General features: G+C 42.7%; 1 protein-coding gene across 1 annotated transcript in view; it reads left to right on the forward strand.

Moving 5' to 3' along the window:
* Positions 1-750: 750 nt before the first annotated feature.
* Positions 751-17,277, forward strand: part of TGFBRAP1 (transforming growth factor beta receptor associated protein 1) — a 66,289-nt gene continuing 49,762 nt past the window's right edge. Inside the window, exon 1 of the mRNA XM_029937090.1 lies at positions 751-856. The gene's annotated coding sequence lies outside the window, so the exon portion shown is untranslated. The remainder of the gene's footprint in view (positions 857-17,277) is intronic.

The raw sequence follows: 17,277 nt of genomic DNA on the forward strand, positions 1-17,277 counted from the left end.
GCCAGGCAGATTCAGCAGTCATCCAAGTGGCCTCTCGGACGTGTGGCACCAGGAAGAGTTACTGACGCGAATCCCCTGGAACTTGTCCACCACTAGCCTTCCCCGGTTTCTGTTCCTCTCTGAAATGGGGACAGAGCTCCTCCATGACGGTAATGAGCATGGAGCTGTGGATTCCTGCCCTGCCCCTTCCTAACTGTGAGCCTTGGGCAGTTTATTGTATGTTCTGCGTCTCGATTTCCTCAATCAAAATAGTGGTAATATTGGAAAGCTGAAAGCGTTCTAATAAGAAAATGTGCATTTGGCACAGGGCCTGGCACTTAATAGGTGCTCAATTATTAAGAAATATAAATGAGGCTCTAGAGCTGTAGATCTCTTAGTTCTGAAAATCAATGGTTTTATGCTCTGAGAAATTGTTAACCCAATGAGTACTTTACTAGACTCCTTGTGGGTTCTGAATTCCAGGTTGCTGTACACATTGCAGTATACATTTTACAATGAAATCAGATAAGAGGCACGCCCCTTGCCTTTGAGTCCTCTGCCTTTCCTCCTCTATTCATGGCCGTGAACAGCAGCAGCTGGGGATCTCATCCAACCAGCACAAGCCCCTGGGCTGCTTCGTTCTCACCTAACCCCCCAATGACAACAGCTCATAACAGGGCATCTTCCTCTAGGTGACAGGCTTTAAAAGCACAGAGCTCACTATTCTAAACATGCTAAATTTTCTAGGTCCGACTCGCAGCCAGCATTTCTCATCAGGAAGAAAGAAAAAAAAGGAGTTATTATGGCTTCTTCCTTCACACTCATATTAAAAATTTGTGATCGTTTGAGAAAACTTGAGGGAATTTTCCTTATTGGGGTAAGCATCTTCATCTTGGTCTGAATCCAGTCCTCATTAGAAATACATTAAAGAAATCATTTGTGGCGGCCAGGTGTTTGGATACTGCTGGAATAATTTGGCCGGAACTTTACAACTCATTTCCTCCATGGCAAACCTGACCTGTTTTTCTTTATTAAAAAATGCGTACCTACTAAATGAACGTAGAAGTAACAAGTTAATTTGGGGATGCCCGAGACGAGATTGAGTGCTTCGTGCAGAAGGACAGGCATACTCATTGAGCATTTTGTGAAATCCTGCCGATTTGAGAGCAGGATCTTTTCTCAGTAGTCCATCATTACTGAGTAGATTGAAGGCTCAAGGAAATAATGTATGGAAAATAGAACAGGCGCCTAGCTTCCAGTGGGTGCTCAGTAACTCTTTACGGCTGTTTAAAGGTCCAGTATTGAGGGGATGCTCTAAAGGAGATGCCCTTGAGACCCATCCTCCTGCTCTGGTCCTCTTCCCCCCTCCGCCCCCTCCCATATCCCTGCAGTTGTAACTGCTGATGGTACTATTATAGGACGCACATGGTGCGTGTGTAACAGTATACATAGATGTCTGTGTATTTGTAGTATATACATACACATGGACGTCTGTTTACCATATATGTGCATACAGGGTGTGTAGGTATATGTGATATGTATAGGTAGTTATGTATATGCATATATACTTATATGTAGGTTTACGTGTAACTAAATAATTTTGATTAGTATTGCCAAGAAAAAGGATACCAACTATGAATAGTTACATATAGGTATGTGCCAGGATAATATCAGGATGACAAGTTAGATGTTAGACCTTAGCTGTGTTTTTTTTTCCTTCTTCTTTTTTAAGGTACACTTTTGGGTCACTGGAGCAGGTTTACTGTGGTGTAGCTAGTCTTATGCTATCTTGGTCACATGAGTACAGAGATGGCATGAAATGGTTGTCAGGTAGTGTCCTAATCAATAGCAGGAAACATTGTGGCACAAGTCAATACGTTTGCTGTTGATTCCTGGCAGAGTTCAAGTTTGAGTCATTCAGCAGATGGCGATGAGAACTTAGTGAAGAATTCAGGGGCCAGTGTGGGGTGGCATTCCACGAGAATGATTTATGTCACATGAACACATACCCTGTTTTGATAAGATTACTAGGTTAGTGGAGAAAAGTAAAGATCTCGTTTCTATGTTTGAAACGTAGCAAGGCAGTGCCGAGACTGAACCCCATTTGGTAAGAGTCATTTATTTGTGACAAAAGTTGTTTGGGGGGGCCTCAGAGCAGGGGTAGGCCACTTGGCAGTAAGGGGGTGAGCTGAAAAATGGTAATAGGGTTCCTCTTCTGGACTCAGGATGGGAAAGCGAGGGCCGTGCTGAGAACAAGTGCCCCTGAGGAGGAGGGGCATCATGTGTAGGCCTTGTTTCACAGTGGCCTCATGTTTGGGGTTGTCACTTCCTTAGGAGGACTAAATTCTAGAGAGGATCTGAAGTCAACTTGCTCCCTTCTGTTATTATAGTGGAAAGAAAATGGCGCCATGGAGTCAGAAACAGAAACATCCAGTAGGTGGTATCCACCCAAACCCATTACCTAGGGGCTCTCTGGAGGCGGCATCAGGGCATCCGCCAGGGCTGTTACTGGTTGGTGCCCACCCTCAGTCCAGACGTGGAGCGGTCATTACCCGCTGGGCAGCGGTGCTTCAGGGTGTGGGCCCTAGAGTCAGGCTGCCTGGGTTGGAATCAGCGGTCCATGGTCATTTTACCTTTTGCAACCTGGTTGCTCCCTGCAGAATGGAGTAACACTAGTACTCACCGGTAGGCTCATTGAGAGTATGGAGATAGCACTCAATACAGTGTCTGGCAGACAGCATGTATTCTGGAAGTCTTCGCTCCCCTACAGTACTGTTATTATGCCCTTCCTCCGGAGGAGCTTGAGAACAGTACAGAGGAAGCCTGGGGTCCGGTCCAAATTCCTATTCTTACAAGCACCCAACAGGCCCAGAGGCTTTCAGTGACTTGCTTAAGCTCGTCCACAGGTGGCTAAGCCACAAGAGGTCAGGATCCCCAGATTCACGATGAGAACGCCTGCCATGGATCAGGCTTGCTTTACCACCATTCGCTGAGTTCGCTCTGGGGCGTCACTCCTCACAGAGGGCACTGGAAGCCTCATCTGCTCTTCTCCAGGTCTGCTGGCCCAGAGCCCCACTGTTCTCTATCAGAGCCCTTCGCCTGCTTCTTCCGAAGCTTCTAGGGTATCAGATTTGGGACCCAGCAGGAATCAGCTCACACGAACTTGTCTATGGGAAGAAACGCTTCACATGAGCAAAAGTCCCAAACTCACCTTTTGGAAATGCATTTTCAGGAGAAAACAAAACAAAACTTAATTTGTAGGTATTACTCCATACCTGCTATTTTAAGCTAGGACACCAAACTTGAGAAAAATCATTTCCAAAAGTAACTCAATAAAACAGCTGGTAAAATCGCTCCAGTAGCCTGATGCACCAGGGGCCTTCTGGAGTGCTGGCTGTTGCGTGTTCCTCTGGGTCCTTTTTGGTTACTGACACTCAGGATCATTCTGAGCGGCTCCTTTCTGGCTAGAAAAGAACATTCTAGGAGCTCTCTTTTAGATTCAGGCAAGATAATAAACCAGTACACTGAGGTTACATTTATCTTTTCAACTTTCTGTTTTGAAGTGACTTTGGGCTTAGAAAATAGTACAGAGCTCACGCATACCCTTCCCCAACTTCCCCTTTTGTTAACACCTTGTGTGACCATGGTACAGTGATCAGCACGGATACGTTAACATCAGTGCTGTTAACCACACTACATGCTCTGTTTACGTTCACCAGTTTTTCCACTGACGTCTGTTTTCCATGATCCTGCTTCTGATCCCATTTCCCCACATTGCATTTAGCTGTCATGTCTCCTTGGTCTCAGTCTTTCTTCATCTTTCGTGACCATAACAGTCTCGAAGAGTCAGGGATTTTGTAGACTGTCCCTCGGTATAGGCTTGTCTAGTGTTGTCTAGTGCTTAGGTTGCAGTGATCTTTGTGTAGAGTACCAAGCGGTGACATACCTCAGTTATGTTTTGATTTAATGTTGGTATACATTCCATGTTTCCACCTCCTGCCCTCGAAACAGCAGGGGAAACCGTGCTGAAACTTTACTGGGTCCTTTGCACTCCACCCAGGCCCCGGAACGGGATTCCGCTGCCCGTGCCCCTCCTGAGCCAGGACACAAATGTCTGCTTCGTCCCCATCACATCCCACTTGCTTCTACATGTACAGTCTCCTGATTATCCTGCTACATTCCTTGAGGGTTTAGGGGAGATTTTCAGAGGAGTCAATTTGCAGTTTAAAAAACAAAAATGTAGAAGCACCTGGGTGGCTCAGTCAGTTGAGTGTCCGACTTCGGCTCAAGTCATGATCTCACAGTTTGTGGGTTCCAGCCCCACGTCGGGCTCTGTGCTGACAGCTCAGACCCTGGAGCCTGCTTCAGATTCTGTCTCCCTCTCTCTCTCTGCCCCTACCCTATTTATGCTTTGTTTCTCTCTGTTCAATAATAAATAAACATAAAATTTAAAAAACCAAAAAACAAGCAAACAAAAAAATGTCAAGCATTCTTTTCATTAAAAAATATTATATGTAAATGATAAATCATGGGAATCTATTCCTGAAGCCAAGAGCACACTGTATACACTGTGTGTGTTAACTAACTTGACAATAAATTATATTAAAAAAATAAATAACAAAAAGTCATTGTCAAGGAAAAAAAATGGTTGTGACCATGGAGCCTTCGAGCCCTTTCAAAGCTTATCTGACTCAAAAGGGGTCAATAAGATAAGCCACATATTTTTCTTGATCCCAGTTGTAGTTACAGTCAATTTACAGCCTAAGAAGAATGCTGATTGGCCCACAAGGCTACCGGAATTCATGTTTTAGGTGTGAACTAAAGTTTTCAGACACTGGTGTGGTTTTATCACATGTCTTGTGTCTGCGGACTAACCGTGACTGTCAGCACCCATAGGAAATGGGGGTGTTTAGCACTTTGTTTTTAGTGGGGGCTTCAATTAACATTTTATTTTGCCAACTTAGCACAAAGAAAGCATCTAAAGTTAGCTTGTAGTGGAAGAACTTTAGCTAGCAAGATTTGCCTCTTTCTATCCAAGAGAGACTTTTGAGTCTATATTCATTCAGTCAGGAACATAACATAGGAAATAGAGGTTTCCAGGCCAGAGGAAAAGGGAGTGCGCAGCCCCACCTACCTGCTCTGCCTGATGGCCACAATGAGCGTGGGGTGGCAGGGAGGAGGGTGGGCAGGTCCGAGTTGGTGTTCAGTGCCACCAGGTGCAGAGACATAGGCTGGACAGCCGACAGCCGGTCCCAAGCCACCACCCACACTTTCTGCTTTGACAAGTAGACCCGAGTGGGGCTGGCACCAGCACGTGCCCTCCACCCACTCTCGCCCATCTCTTGATGTTCCTGGCTGGCCCAGTACGGGCATCAGGTCAGCCTCCACTGCAGGGACCAAGAAAACGGGCCTCTGTGCTGGCTTCTAACTTTCCCCGCCTGAAATATCCCTCAGAACCAGTCCGAAACAACCCAGGAGTCAGGCAGCATGTCCTGCTGTGTTACGTAGCACTCCCTTCTGGATCCTTCCTCTTCCCCGTGAATTTTAGTGTGTGTGTGTGTGTGTGTGTGTGTGTGTTTGTGTGTGTGTGTGTACATATATAATTTAATTACTATTTACTAACCTTAAAGAAATGGTTATAGTCTGGATTAAGATATAGGGAGTAATAATAGAAGCAACCTCAGCTTAAGAAGCAGAACTTTATGAATACCTTTGAAACCCAGTCTTTCCTTGTTTTCCATCCAGCCTTCCTGGGTTTGTGTTTATCATTCCCTTACGTTGCTTTATGATCTCACTATATGTGGCTGAAACTCTAAACATTCTATTAGGTGGATGGTCATGTTTTTGAGTCTCACAGAGCCTTGATATCATTCAGTGTAGAGTGTTCGAGGACTTGCCCCTGAGCTTGAGATCCATGCCTGTGGGTAGCCACAGCTCTGTCTGTCGTGTGGTCGAGTAGTCCATCCTGTCCGGGGAATGTGAGTAGTTCCCAGCTTCCCTCTCAAGCAGGACTGCAGGCACCATTCTTGCTTATGGCCTGGTTCACATAAATTCTGTAGGGCATATGCCTGAAAGTGGAGTCCCTTGCTTACTCCTCATGTCAAGGGCTTCTGCATAATGCCAGAAAGGTCCTGCCAGTTGAGAAGCATTCACCAGCAACATAGAGAATGATTGCTCCATGTTCTTGTAAGCGGTTGCTGTCATCGGGTATCAAATGTTCTGTCAGTTTCATGGGTGTAGAATGAAGTCTCATTGTAGTTATAATTTGCAATTCCCGATGATGAATCAGGTGGAGCGTTCTTTCATGTGTGTCAGCCATTCCTGTTTCCTCATCGTTGAGATGCTTGTTCATGTATCTTGCCCATTCGTCTATGAGAGTGCCATTATTTTTCTTCTGTAGGACTTCCTGGTATCATCCAGAGTTCTTTTATTGTCAGATACGTGATGACAGTGTTTTTTCCCATCTTAATCCCTCACTTCCTATGTGGTGTCTTTTGAAGAACAGAGGTTTTGCATTTTAATGCAAACAAACTTCCTGGGGTTTCTGCTTTTTTTTTTTTTAATTTTTTAATGTTTTATTTAGTTTTGATACAGAGGAAGACAGAACAGGAGAGGGGGAGGTGTAGAGAGAGAGGGAGACAAAGCATCAGAAGCAGGCTCCAGGCTCTGAGCCATCAGCACAGAGCCCGATGTGGGGCTTGAACCCACGAACATGAGATCATGACCTGAGCTGAAGTTGGAGGTTTAATTGACTGAGCCACCAAGGTGCCACTTCTGCTTTTTTAAAAAATATCTTATTTTAGAAATTCTTCCCTACCCCAAGATCATAAACAGTTTTTTCCCATATTTTCATCTCAAAGTCTTAAAGATTCATACCTATGGATCTTAATCCATCTGAAATAATTTCAATACATGGCATTAGATAGGAATCTCGTTTCCCCCCCGCTTCTTTGTGGACATCCAGCTCTCCTGCAGTGGTCAGTGAGCGTGTGTAGACTCTGTGCACACGCCATGCTGTACAGTGCTCCTTCTGATGGTTCATGGTTCCCTATGCACTCGTCTGTGTCTGGGCACCCAGACTCGTTCTCTTGGGAGAACCTGTACCCTTTATCTTAAAAGCCGTAGCTTTATATTACATTTTATCTGTTGAGTCAAGTCTCCTTACTTATCTTTTCCAGAAGTGTCTTGCCTTTTTTTGCCCTTCTCTGCCATATGAATTTTATAATCTGCTTTTTGAGTTATACACACACAAACACCCCCCCACACACATATACAATGAGAAATTTTACTGGAATTGCATACATAGACCCTAAGTGCATGGATCGGTGAATTTTGACAAATGTATAGACCTGTGTAACCAATACCCCAAACAAGACCTTGAGTCACCCCGGAAAGTTTTCTTGTGTCCCTTTCCGTTTGGTCACGTCTTTCTCTCCAAGGTAAACACTGTTCTGATTTCTGTCACTAGAGATGAGTATTGCCTACTTTTGAACTTCTTGTAGATGAAAACATACAGTATGTGTATAGTTTCTTTCACTTAGTGTTTTTTTTTAATTTCATCTGTGTTATTGCCTAGAAGTTGTTTATTCTATTTTACCTCCAAGTTGTGTGGACAGCCCACATTGAAATGGGTACAAATGGGTAAAACTGAGCTGTTTCCTGTTTGGTGCTATTATGAATAAAGCTACTATGCACATTTTCATAAAAGTCTTTTTGCAGATATTGATATATACTCAAGAAAACTGGGACTTTCAGAGTAAAATAATGGAGTAACAGGATAAATGCATATTTAACTTTATTTGAAAAACCACCTGATTTCCAAAGCGATGGCACTGATTTCACAATTCTGTAGTTCTGTACATTACTCTGCTCACCATGACAAGTGTGGTCACCATCTGTCACCATACAATGTTGTTAAACTATTATTGGCTGTATTCCCTGTGCTGTACTTTTCATCCCTTGACTAATTTATTTTGTAACTGGAAGTTTGTACATCTTAATCCTCCTCACCGTTTTCATCCCTCTCCCAAACTCCCTCCCCTCTAGCACCCACCAGTTTGTTTCCTGGTTGTCTCTGTGTTTTGTGTTTTGGGGAGGGTTGTTTTTATTCTTTGGTTCCATATGTAAGTGAAGTCACGTGGTGTTTATCTTTCTCTGTCTGACTTATTTCACTGAGTAAAATACCCTCTAGGTCCATCCATGTTGTCGCAGATGGCAAGATCTCATTTTTTATGGGTAATATTCCATTATGTATATTATATATCACATCTTTATGCTTCCATCTCTCAGTGGACGCTTGAGTTGCTCCTGGATCTTGGCTATTGAAAATAATGCTGCAGTAAACTTAAGGATGCCTATCTTTTTGAATTAGTGTTTCCATTTTCTTTGGCTGAATACCTAATAATGGAATTACTAGATGGTATGGCATTTTTGTTTTTATGTTTTTGAGGAACGTCCATACTATTTTCCATAGTAGTTGCATCAATGTGCAGTTCCCACCAACAATCCATGAGGGCCCCCTTTTCTGCACATCCTCACCAACATTTGTGATTTCTTGTCTTTTTGACACTAGCCATTCTGACAGGTGGAAGGTGTTATCTCATTGTGCTTTTGATTTCCATTTCCCATGACGAGTGATCTTGAGCATCTTGTCATGTGTCCATTAGCCATCTGTATATCTTCTTTGGGAAAATATTCAAGTCCTGCGCTCATTTTTTGTTCATATTATTTGTTATTTTGCTGTTGAGTTGTATAATTTCTTTATATATTCTGCATAGTAACTCCTTACTGGATATATCATTGCAAACAGCATCTCCCGTTTAGTAGGTTGCCTTTTCATTTGTTGATGGTTTCCTTCACTGTGTCACAGCTTTTTGTTTGGTATAGTCCCAATAGCTTATTTTTGCTTTTGTTTTCTCTTGCACGAGGAGACCTGCCTAGAAAAATATTGCTAAAGCTGATGTCCAAGAATTTACTGCCTATGTTTTCTATGAGTTATAAGGTTTCAGGTCCCACATTTAGTTCTTTAATCTGTTTTGTGTTAATTTTTGTGTCTGGTGTAAGAAAGTGATCCAGTTTTGTTCTTTTTCATGTAGCTGTCCAGTTTTCCCAGCACCACTGATTGAAAAGACTATCTTTTCTCCATTGTATATTCTTGCCTCTTTTGTCATAGATTAATTGACCATGTAAGTGTCAGTTTACTTCTGGGCTCTGTCCTGTCCTGTTGATCTATGTGTCTGCTTTTGTGCCAGTATCATACTGCTTTGATTACTGTAGCTTTGTAGATCTTGAAATCTGGGCTTGTGATGCCTTCAGCTCTGTTCTTCTTTCTCAAGGTTGCTTGGCTATTCAGGGTCTTTTGTGGTTTTATACAAATTTTAGGATTATTCACGATTATTATAGTTCTGTGGAAAATACTGTTGGTGTTTTGATAGGGATTGCATTGAATCTGTAGATTGCTTTGGGAGGCATGGACATTTTAATAATATTGTTTAATATTAATATGAATAGTTTAACAATATTATTCCAATCCATGAGCATGGTATATCTTTCCATTTATGTTGTCTTCAATGTCTTCCAACAATGTTTTAATAGTCTTCAGAGTACAGGCCTTCTACCTTCTTGATTAATTTTTTGGTATTTTATTCTTTTTGATGCAATTGTAAATGATATAGTAAAAAAGTTTTTTTTCTACCACTTCATTATTAATATATAGAAACATAACAGATTTGTATATGCTAATCTTGTACCCTTGGACTTTACAGAATTCATTTATTCTAATTGTTTTGGTAGAGTTTTTAGGGTTTTCTATATGTAGTTTCATGTCATCTGCAAATACTGTCAGTTAAACCTCTTTTTTTTTTCTTGTGTGATTGCTGCAGCTCGGTCTTTCAGTACTATGTTGAATAAAGGTGGCAAGAGTGGACATCCTTGTTTAGTTCCTGATCCTAGAGGAAGAGCTTTCGGTTTCTTACCATTGAATATGATGTTAGCTGTAGGGATGGTACTGTTTTATGCATCCTCCAAGAAACTGTGAGATTGTTAGTTCTGCATCCTCATTAACATTTAGTGTTGTCATTCTTTAATTTTTATTTTTTTAAATATTTGTTTTTGGGGAGAACACAAGCAGGGGAAGGGCAGAGAAAGGGACACAGAGGATCTGAAACAGGCTCTGCACCAGCAGGCTGACAGCAGTGAGCCTGATGTGGGGTTCGAACCCATGAGCCACGAGATCATGATCTGAGCTGAAGTCAGATGCTCAACCGACTGAGCCACCCAGGTGCCCCTCAGTCTTTTTAATTGTAACCATTCTAATAGGTGTGAAATGGTATCTCCTATGTCTTGAAATAAATTTCTCTGATGGCTAATGATGGTGAACATCTCATGTTCTTATTGGTCATTCATATACCTCTTTTTTGGATTAAAAAAATAAGTTTGTCTTTTTATTATTGATTTGTAGAAGTTTTTATATATTCTAGATTTGAGCCCTCTGCTGGATAGATATTTTGCATATTTTTCTCCCAGCCTGGGGCTTGCCTATTCATTTCCCTAATGGTGACTTTCAGGGGTCACAAGTTTTTAATTTTTATGAAATCTAGGTTTTCGACCTCTTTTTAATGGTTAGTGCTTTTTGTATCCTAAGAAATCTTTATGGACCTCAAGCTCCCAAAGATAGTCTTCTGTGTTTTCTTCTAGAAGCCTATAGTTTTAGCTTTTACTTTTAAAATAATTTGATGTGTCTCAAATTAATTTTTGTATATCATGTGAGGTAGGGATAGTTCCCCCGCCCCCTTCATGCGGCTCTCCACGCGCTCCAGCACCTTACGGAAATGCTCTGGGCATTTGGTCTGGTGCCTTTGCCAAGAATCAATTGAAAATAAGTGTGTGGGTCTAATTTTGGACTTTATCTTCTGTTCTGTTGATTACGAGATCTGTTTGTCTCTCATGATATCTTAGTTACTATAATTTTACAGCAGTTCTGAAAACAATTAATATGGGTCCTTCAAGTTTGTTCTTCATTTTCAAGATTGTTTTGATTATATAGGTACTTTAATTGCCATTTACATTTTAAAATCAGCTTGTCAATTTTTGTGGGAAACTCTGCTGAGATAATTTAGTCTCTCTTTTTTTTTAATGTTTACTTATTTTTGAGAGAGAGAGAGAGAGAGAGAGAGCGAGAGCGTGAGCATGAGCATGAGTGGGGGAAAGGCAGAGAGAGAGGGAGACACAGAATCTGAAACAGGCTCCAGGCTCTGAGCTGTCAGCACAGATCCTGACCTGAGCTGAAGTCGAATGCTTAACCGACTGAGCCACCCAGGCGCCCCTAATTAAGTCTTTTGTAATGTCTGACAATAAGATGATTTTATGGTTTTCTCTGTAAAGATTTTCTGCATCCTTGTTAGATACTTCCTTTATACTTAATTTTTAATACTATTGTAAATAACCCCTTTAAGATAAAAGCTTTTAATTCTTGTTTGTGTATAGAAATGCAGATTACTTTGATATTTTGACTTTTTAAACTAAAGAGTACTTCTAAAATTTTGGTAACTCTGGTAGATTATTTGTGAGTTTCCATGTATAGATATTTATAGTATTATGTCTTTGTTTTTAGTTTTTTATAATTGTTCTTTTTTAACTGGCAAAGGCTCCGGCACAGTGTTGATTAGAGCCGGTGCATTAGTGTGCTAGGCCTGCCGGCACAAAGGGCCATAGACTGGGTGGCTTAAACAGCACACACTTGTTGCCTCACAGTTCTGGGGGTTGGAAGTCCGAGGTCCCCGTGTTTGAGGGCTCTGAGGGACACTCTGCCGCAGGCCTGCTTCTGGGAGCCCCAGGCGTCCCTTGGCCTCTATGTGGCCATCTTCTCCCTGTGTTTTCACATGTCTTTCCACTCTGTGTGTCTGTTTTGTGTCCAGATTTCCCCTGTTTTATAATGACACCTGTCCTGTTGGATTAGTGCTGTCCCCCTAATGACCTCATCTGAACTTGATCATCTGCAGGGACCCTGTTCCCCATAAGGGCCTATTCGCAAATAATGGGAGTTAGGACTTTAACATATTTGGGGGATGCAATCTACCCAAAACAGATGGTAATAGTCTTGGTCCTTGTTTTATGCTTTTTGTCTCTTATTTTGTAAATGTGAATTAAACCAACAGATTTTATTACCTTAAGCCATTATCGCATGCCAACTTATTCATACTGTGTGTCTGTGTATTCAGTGTGCTAATATTTAATACTTTTGCATGTTGATTTATAAGTGAGAATGATTAGGATTTTCTTTTTGCCCACGTCCTTGTCTGGTTTGGATGTTAAAGTTATACTTTATACTAGCTTTAGAAAATGAAGTGGGATGTGTGCCCCCTTCCCTCCTTTTTTTTCCTTCTCCAGAAGATTTGTTATTTAAAATTGGTATTAACTGATTCCTAAATGCTTGACAGAACTTGCTAGGACAGCCATGTGGCCATGGGGCTTGCTCTATGGGACAGTGTCCATGAAAGTAGAATGTAGCCAGTGCTCTTGGATTGCTTATAAACTCATCCTGTCAGCTCTCCTGGGCTTCTGGAGGTCTGTCTAACTGTTGTCACAGGTCTGAAGTCAAGAACAGGGAAAACATTTTTGAAGTTTATGGGTAACATCAGATTCTGTGGTGCCCAGCTTGGTATGTAGCAGAAAGAATAGAATTGTCATCTTTGAGCTGAGGTTTAAGAAGCCTATGGGGCACACCTGGGTGGCTCAGTTGGTTAAGCTTCTGACTTCAGCTCAGGTCATGATCTCACTGTTTGTGGGTTCAGGCCCCGCGTTGGCCTCTGTGCTGACAGCTTGGAGCCTGGAGCCTGCTTCAAATTCTGTCTCCCTCTTTCTCTGCCCCTCCCCCTCTCATGCTTTGTCTCTGTGTCTCAAAAATAAATAAACATTTAAAAAAATTAAGAAGCCTAAAGAATCTGAGGGAGGACACTAAAGCAGCAAGGCCCTTCACCAGTGGCTACAGGCGTGATGAAAGCGAATGTTTCTGTGTACACCTGCACAAGAAAATTCGTATTTTCCATTAGTGTTTTCAAAGATGCTCACTTGGATTCTTGGTGACTTGGATGTCACCAGGGGCGTGTGTATGCTCATTTTGGTGGAAAGTCATTGCTAATATTTTAACTTTGATCGTTAGCACATCTTTACACTGTTACATGCTTCTTTTCCTCGACCTTTTTCCTTAGTAAGATGGAGATGCTCTTGGGAAGTGGAACAGTGCCTTTCTATTTTATTTTATTTTTGTACACTTAGAAGTGTTTGTTGAATCTATAATAGTATCTTCATTTAAACAATTGCCCGTGAATGTACTGATATTTTTAAGTCTCTTTCCTTCACTAGGTCTGTACTTTGTAGTTTTGAAAAAAATGTTAAAATGTTGATCTTGCAAATAATAGCCATGCTATTAAGGTGACATTCTATCAGAGAGTCAGTTTAAATTTGAGATCAGTTTGAGATCACATAATCAAGTATGAATTAAAACCTCTCTGACTTCAGACCACAGTAAGTTGGACTTAAGGATAATAAGGAGGGGTGCCTGGGGGGCTCATTCGGTTGGTTAAGTGGCCGACTTCGGCTCAGGTCATGATCTCACCGTTTGTGAGTTCAAGCCCCGCATCGGGCTCTGTGCTGACAGCTCGGAGCCTGGAGCCTGCTTTGGATTCTGTGTCTCCGTCTCTTTCTGCCCCTCCCTGCTCACGCTCTATCTCTCAAAAACAAATAAACGTTAAAGAAAAAATTTTAAAGGATAATAACGAGAGGTATAGACTGTAGTTTATCCTTTTTTTTTTTTTAAGTTTTATTTATCTTTGAGAGTGAGAGAGACAGCACAAGCGGGGGTGGGGGGGGGGTCAGAGAGAGAGGGAGACACAGAATCCGAAGCAGCCTCCAGACTCTGAGCTGTCAGCACAGAACCCGACACGGGGCTCGAACCCACGAACTGTGAGATCATGACATGAGCCAAAGCCAGAAGCTTAACCAACTGAGCCACGCAGGCACCCCATGTAATTTGTTTTCATGATTTCTATTTTCTCTAAGTGAGTAGTGTATCCCATGAATTAGATCATGGAGAAAACCTTACTGCCGCATAAAGGAATAAATCACTTGTAAGTACCAGAATGTTACTTTGTCAGCGTTCCGTAAACCCCCATGTGATTCTGTTTCAGCAGTTGTGAAGTTCATAATACAATGTGGATGATAATCAGGAAGCTGTGCATTGGTTCTGCTGGACTTGTTTATCCTCTAGTTCCAAGTATGTGACCTAAACATCTCCCCAGTTCCCCCACCCTCAGTGTCTGCTAAGAACCATTTAACTCTCTGTGTTTATGAGTTTGGCTTTTTCAGATTCCACATATAAGTGAGATCATGTAGTATTTGTCTTTCTCCGTCTGACTGATCTCACTTAGCAGGATGCCCTCTAGATCCAACCGTGTTGTTGCAAATGACAGGATTTCTTTCTTTTTCAAGGATGAATAATATTCCATTGTATACAGTGTGTGTGTGTATACACACCACACTTTCTGAATCCATTCCTTCCATTGAAGGACACACCTGGCCTGTGAGGGGAAAGTCCAAGATCCCTGGATAGCCTAATGGGGGTCCTTTGAAGGTTACAATGTTTTTTCCCCTGGCTGCTTATAAAATTCTTCTTTTCATCCTTGATTTTTGACAGTTTCATTGTAATGTGTTTTTATGCATTGAGATAATAGGGTGATCTTTTAGCTTTGTGAACTTGGATGTCCCATTCTCTCCCCAGGTTTGGGAAATCCTCAGCTATTATTTCTTTAAATAATTTTTTGCTCCTTTCTCTCTCTCCTTCTGAAACTCCATCCCGGTTTTCCAATATTTGTTCTTTTGAAGGAATCCTGTTGATTTCTTAGGCCTTCTTCAGTCTTCATTCTCTCTTTGTCCTCCCCTAACTGAGTTGTTTGAGAATCCCCGCCCTCTAACTCACGTTTTGTGTCCTCCATCCACTTTACTACAGATACTCTATTGCATTTTGCTTTTTCTTTTTAGAGAGCGAGAGAGCACATGCTCAAGTGGGAGAGAGGGCAGAAGGAGAAGGAGAGAGTCTTAAGCAGGGTCCATGCTCAGCACTGAGCCAGTTATAGGACTCAGTCCTACAACCCCGCGATCATGACCTGAGCTGAAATCGAGTCAGATGCTCAACCAACTGAACCACCGAGGACCTCCCCTTACTTCCCACCGCCTATTGCATTTTTCATTTTACTCTCTGAGCTCTTCAGCTCCAAAATTTCTGTTGGGTCTTTTTTTTCTTTTTTAAGGATTTCTTTCTCTGGTAAAAATCTCATTTTGATCATTTTTTTTCCCAAAGTTTCATTGAATTGTCTTCCTGAGTTTTCTTTGTAGCCCACCAAGTTTCTTCAGAGCAGCTACTTTGAATTTTTTATTAGCTGGATCACTAATGTCATGCCTTTGAACTCAGTTTTGGGGGAGTTATTTTTCTGCTTGTGATGTCATGTTTTCCTGGTTTGTCACGTTGGCTGCCACGTTGCATTGCTGTGTTCACATTTGTAGGAGCGGACGCCTCCTTAAATCTGTGCAAGTTGCCTTGAGCTGGGGTGGTGGTGGTGAGTGGGTTTTCTCCCTGCGTGGATGCTTCCATTCCGCCCTTCCTGCTCCGCCCTTGTGGCGGGATTCGGAAGCTTTCTGTCTTCGCAGGTTCCTGGAATCCCGCCTGCGGGCGACTGGAAACCTCTCCTCTGCCTTCCTGAAGGTGGCGCTGTGCTCGCTTGTGCTTTCTCCCTGGCCCACCCAGGGGCCTGCCGGCTGCTCCCTGCTGCTGCGCGATGGGCGGAGACGTGGGTCAAGTACACAGTGTTGGGGGCGCCTCGGGACACAGCAGTGAGGCCCCCGGGTGTAGAACCCCGCAGGCCCCTGGGGGACTTTGATACCATTAATGCCCTTTGAAATTCGCATCGGCCTCTCAGCGGTTCTCCCTCCTCCCCCTCCTCCCCCCAGCCATGGGCATCCAGCCTCAGTACTGTGGGCCCTGCTGGGGAGCACTGGGCAGCCGCCCCTCACACCGCACCCCTGTCCGTCTCCCTCCGAGGCAGCGGGTGCCCTGGCCCGATGGATCCGCGCGCGCAGCGTTTGTCCCTCCGAGAGGCTGCCCCTGCGGCGGCCGGACTCGGATTGCGGTGCGTTCTGTCTGTCGGCCCCTGTGCCTCACCAGCATCTTCCCTTGGGAAAACTGGCCTTCTGCACCTTCCCTCCCGCGGGCAAATTGCCCGGGCCCATTCTACAGGTTTCTGCCCGGTCACAGCAGGGGACCGGGGCAGGTTGGGGCGGGGCTGTCTTTGGCTGGATGCGCAAGTGGGTGAGACTCCCCAGCGCCCCTAGTGGCCAGTGCGGGATCCCAGCACCCACCAAGGGGCCTTTGTGCACGGATGCCTAATTTGTTATTTAAAAGGGGGGCTAAAATGGAGGACCTTCATAGCCACCATGATGCTGACATCAGTCTCCTTCTGCTTCTTTTAAAACTACATTTAATGACACTCCAAACAGAAAAGCAAAGTAAAAAATCAAAACACCAACTTCTGTTTCATGTAATTAGACTTATACAGAGATTAGAAGGTTAAGTAACAACTAGTTAATCACCTAATTTCACAGCTATCTGAAGTGGCAATCGTTATATAGCAGCTTATCTATGATACATTCAAGATAAATGATACAATTTATTACTTGCTCATAAGCTACAACACAGCCTGCTTAATACCTTTCCTTAAATTCCACTTCTATACTACAATATACTTGAGGTCCCTGCAAAAAAGTAGCTACCTTTTATGTAGGAAATGGATGATTAAGTCTTCGGTGTTGTAAAAGAACTTCATTGTAAATGATGGAAAATAATTGCATATGTTAAAAAAAATAAATTGTGTTATATTAAAAAAAAAAAAAACAACCTTCAAACCCTCCAGGAAAACCTGGGGGAGGGGGGCAATGTTAATAGCAGTCATTCCAGGGTTCTGGGGTTGAAATTTGGACTCTGCTCTTGAGTCTGTGATAGGATAATTCTTGGCTTTTGGAAGATTCCCTCCACATTTGCTGGTCATTCTTGAACCTTTCTTGCTTAAGTAAATGAATCTTGGTCAAAGGGAAGAGATGATATAGCAAAAGAGCATTAAAAATAAAAGCTTTTGAATTTAAGAAGTTCAGGTTTTATAGCTACAGAGTCCTAGGCTCTGAAGGGCTCAAGAAATGGGTAAAATATGATGATTGAAAAGCAAAATTAAAAATACTCTTGGGATCTCAAAG

This window comes from Suricata suricatta, chromosome 4, assembly GCF_006229205.1.
Source record: "Suricata suricatta isolate VVHF042 chromosome 4, meerkat_22Aug2017_6uvM2_HiC, whole genome shotgun sequence".
Taxonomy (NCBI): domain Eukaryota; kingdom Metazoa; phylum Chordata; class Mammalia; order Carnivora; family Herpestidae; genus Suricata; species Suricata suricatta.